Genomic DNA, 5,464 nt, shown 5'->3' with positions numbered 1-5,464 from the left:
AATTTTTTCATCTTTCTTTTTTCCTTGTTCTTTTAATATTTTAATATCTCATCTTTAAGAATATCAATTTTTTGAAGATAAACTTAAATCTGTAATAATTAATAATAGTAAAAATACATTTTAACTATTGTCTATTTTATATATTGATTTGTAGTTACCATGAGAAACTATCATATTTGTATTTAACGAATCATTATTATTTGAAACATTTGTTGCTTCTTCTGCAGTAGGTTCATTGATGATTGCTTGACTTTCCTCATTGGATGTTTCATTATGCAAAATAAAGTCAGCAGTATCAGCAGGTGTCAAAAAATCAAGCAGGTTATTTTCTTGGTGTATAAGATTTTGAGATGTGTTCATTAATGTATTATTAAAGTCTTGATCAACCATAATATCAACTATATTATATATGTATCAATAACATCAAATTGAAAATTCAAGTTAAAATAAAATCTTACTACTGATTATTATATCAAGGTTTATAAACGCTTACCATTTTCATTGGATGGTGAACTCGATGTTAAGATGAGTTGATTATTGATTGTAGGTGATGAAGCTTGGATAGGTTTTGTTAAAACTGGTTAGGTTACCTAACTAAGCCAATTTCAAGTCAAGATTGTCATTAGAATCTGAAAGTATTGATGAACCACTAGTTGACTCAGAGGCTTCAATACTTTCTTCAGATAAATGTTCTATGCTCATGTTATGAGAAATATGTGCGTTATAACAGTTCAAATTTGGCTGATCAACATCAGTAGAAGTTTAATAATTAGGAAAAGGAAGCACAACATTATCTGTGTTTATTAATGAACTATTAAAATTATTAATAAATTGGCCTTCATTATCATCCTCCTGAGATATTCCTGTACCGGGTGCTTTTACTAAATTTTATATTTCGTTTCGACATATTTATATATTTTATTAAAAATAATAACAATCTTACATCTGGAAATATAGGGCAACCTTAATTGCAAATCTTTGAGATAGAAGTTGAACTCTAGAACACAAAATAACATAAAAATATATATAATAAAAGAATAAAAAAATATTATTTAAATATATTATTGCACCAATGCACTATTCTGCTGTGCTAGCAAATAAGCAGTATCTCCAATTTTGGTCAAGAATGAGATTGTTACCTGCAAGGTAACGATATGGTTTTGTACAATTTTTCTAAGTAAAAAAGCAATATATCCACTATTTAACATTGAAAATGAGCAATTGATATAAAAAAAAAATAAAAAGTAAGTCCATCATTTTTGTGAAACTAGAAACAAAAGTAGGTACAGTAAATCCCAATAAGAAGCAAATAAGCAGTAAGTGATACAGAGAAACACTTTAAATAACAACTGAAACAAAGTTTCTCCGTATATTTACTATTTGATACTTGGTAGTATATTAGTAATTGGTCACAACTATATGGTTTAAGATATATCTTTATTTAAGGTAAGTACATCAATCGTGGTCACAACTTACACAACTTACTAGTTTCAATTGTTTTTTTTTACATTTTAATGAATTTTAACAACAAAATTGCATAATATTAGAAAAAAGATTTATTATAAATATGTATTTATCTATATTTTGTTAGCCATTCAAATACTAGACCAAATAATTGTTTTTATATTACTTTCATCGAGGAAGTTGTGATAAATTTTTAAAAAGTAGGTAACCTCTAAGTAATATATTATTAGGTACCAATAAAATGATTGATTTAGATATTATTATGATATGCAGGTGTAATGTGGTATACTTCCCCCTTAATTGTTATTGTTCACCCTAAAATCTGAAGTTGTTATTATTTAGTAGTTTTTATAGGGTTATTATGTGTTAATTAATACTGTAATGATTATTATTAATTAAGTAGGTTTAGGTACTTTAAATTAGTTTGAAGTCCATAACATAAAACATTTAACTAATTATATGAAAAATATTGTTTTAATTCATATTGTGTTCTAAAATTCTAAATGAATATATTTTGATTTAGGGTACATAAGTCTTATTATAATTAACTTTTTAAGATTCAATCTTATGTATATATAATAACTTACCTACTGGCAGTATCTATTATTGCAATTGAAAAATGCTCAACTAGAATTATTCCTTTGATTTAATCAAACCATAGATGGAAAATGTTAATTTATTAAATGAACCTACCTGTGTAAAATGTAATTATTAATGTATTATTATTATTGTTATTATTATAGTAATAGGTACTTACAGAATTATATAGGTAGTAGACGAGACTATTTTTGTAATTAGGTAATATTAAAACGATTAACGAGTGACACAAGACGCAACTACAGTCAGTTGTCAGTACCTATATATACTGATCAATGATCATACGAATACACGATATTATAAGAAATCATAGAAAAGAGAATAAAGATGTTTATAATATTATTATACTGTATGCGTATGCTACATATACATGTCTAAATAATTTTAACTGCACTGTCACCCACGCGTCTCCCGCACCAATATCGATGGACAACGGCCGTCGACCAGAAGTAAAAATTAAGTATATCTCTGTCAAGTATCGACCTGTGTGCCCCGTTTTGCCACCAACAATTTTATTTCGAAGCCCTCCAAGTAGTCTCCCCGTAGTCGGGGTACTTTTGTCCCCCCCCTCAACGTTATTTCGGAAAAACTCGGCAAGTCGTTTGGAGTTTCTGAAACTTCGAGATATCTATTGTTTGGACGTCGGTGATGAAATTCGGCGTCTTGTGCCGAGACCGTACGATCCGTTTTTCATAGTCTTTCGGGCCTCGCAAAGTCCAAAATTTGGGTTTTACGAGGTCTTTCGGCTCCGACTTTAGTTTTTGTGCCCCGTGATCCGATTTCGAAGTCGGTAGTCGTGGACCACTTTGCGCCGAATCCATTGGCACCGAAACCGAGGCGATCGGACTTTTGGTTGTGGAGTTATGATTTTTAGTTTATTTTTTGTACTTGGAAAATTACGTATTCGCGAGTATTTTTGATTTTTTTTTTCCCGTCGATCGCCACCGAACTCTAGAATCCGACTATTCGGCGTACGGGGAATCGAAAAGGCTCTATGGTCCGAGTGCGTACGACCTTTATTTCGCCAGTAATCACGAAACAAAAAGTTGAAAAACGATTTACGTGTATATTCGTAAGACCAGGCGTGTCCTTATGGTATACCTGCGTTTTGAATTGCAAGTAATAATTTTTTTGAACTTTATTTTGCTATTAGTTTGATCATGTATTTATGTATTTGAAGCTGGAGTGTTATGTTACACAAAATTTACAATAGTACCGTCTTATGGGCCGGGTTAAAGGATTTTTCTTACGTTTTTTTCAGGGTTGTAAAAATATTACAATTTTCGAAAAAAAGAAAAAAATAGTTTTTCGGTGCCGGGCATCGGACCCAGCACCCAGTTCTCGTCACCGTGTCGCAAGGTCCACTGCACCGCACATTTCTTATATTCGTTGGTGCGAATATCATACCATTTAGCCGCTGTTGTAAATAAAAGTTTACCGTCATTATGGCCACAATGGACTAGTAAGCATATCGTACAATTTATTTATTACACGTATATTATATAATATCAATTAACAGGAAAGTTGGTTGCTGAAATTAGATCAGTGTTCCAAGAGTAGGTAGGTACATTATTTTTATTTTATACAGAATTCAGAGTCGTGAGTACGTTAAGCAATATACAGCTGTAACGTCAGTATAACCAATGGTATAACCTATTATGTAAAAATAAAATATTATACAATTATTTGGTACCTAAACTTAGACGTTAACGTCAATATTGCATTTTTATAATATGTTAAAATTAAATCCTTATATGTGAAAAGTTAAAAAATAATCCTTTGTTTCCTTTACCTAATGTCTTTCTATTAGTCTATCAATCTATCATTATTATGTACTTTTGGAGTACCTATGTCCAACTACTTTATTTACTAATTTCACTATTAGTTCATCTACTTAATAATATATACCTACATACTAAAATATGTTTAGTTCTTATATAACTATACTGTTTAACACACAGTGCAAACTATTTTATATACCAACCAATACCAATAATATGTTAACTTATTTAAGTCCATCTACATCAGTAATATATATTAATATAGTTCATCAATATTATGTACATACCTACTATTGGAGTAGGGACTAATTTTACCAACCAATAATTTTCTCTTAATTGATATAAATACATAAATAAATGGTATAATATGCTTACTTAGTATATTATTACTTATTACTATACTATACCCATAGATGTATTAAGTATACAATGCAATAACTACATTCATACATACTTGCATATACATAATACATAAGTCATAACACAGTGATACACCATTATACAAGAGCAATTTATTATATTAACTAAATAATTTAAACTATTATAATTATTGTAATTTTTAAGACGTTAATAAAACAGTAGGTGGGTACATAATGTATATTGTATAGTCACATACTGTAATATTAACCAATACAATATACATAAACATTAAACGTGTACATATATTTATGTATAAAAATATTTATATTTATAAATCTATATACATGTACTAAATTATGTATATAATATAATAATTGGTTGAATGTAAATTTAATACTACTGTGGTGATCTGAGGATTGATATTGAGTATAATTAATAAAGTGTATCAAGGACATGTCAATATAATACTAAATAACAATACATTGAATTTTGTGATGTACTTTGTTAAATAATAAAAGATTTTTACCATAGACGTATGCCAATATATACAATACATTCATAGTATAATAGTGTTATGCATTATTCTACATTTAATTTATTAACATTTATTAATTTGAGAGTAAAAAATACTCATAATTCAACCAACCAATATAAGGAACATCAAATAGTATAGAAAATTATGCTATATTATAAAGTACAATTGAACTACCAGACTTTACTTAAATACACAAAGATCTGTTTATTTACTATTATAAATTATTGTATTATGTTATAGCAGTATTTTCAGTATGTTATAATAAAGTTATAATTACCAAATTTGACTATGTGACCAATTGTCTCCGCTAAAAACTGTAATAAATAAAAATATTGTAATACACTTAACGTTGAAGATTTTGAACGTTGTTGATAAACGCTTCTGTGACATCCACAGATCTAAGATAGTAGGACTGAACCATCAATGAACCGTATAAACTAACATTTATACATTTATACATGTAATTCTTTATAATATCATTTCATTTGTTATTTATCAAATAATTTATAATGACGTGTATTATAATATTACAGTCATCATATTAGGAGGAATTATAATATTTTATGTAGGTACCTACTTTATTACTGCTTTTAGACCAATAGACCAAATAGTACTAATTTCACTATTAATTCATGTATACATACATAATATTATGTTTAAATTTTATAACTATACTATTAGGTAGGTATACAATATACATACATCTACAGTGGAGTAATTTGGGCTA

The sequence above is a fragment of the Acyrthosiphon pisum genome, chromosome X, assembly GCF_005508785.2.
Source record: "Acyrthosiphon pisum isolate AL4f chromosome X, pea_aphid_22Mar2018_4r6ur, whole genome shotgun sequence".
Lineage (NCBI taxonomy): Eukaryota > Metazoa > Arthropoda > Insecta > Hemiptera > Aphididae > Acyrthosiphon > Acyrthosiphon pisum.
The sequence above is the reverse complement of the archived record's forward strand: the minus strand, read 5'-3'. Positions refer to the sequence as shown.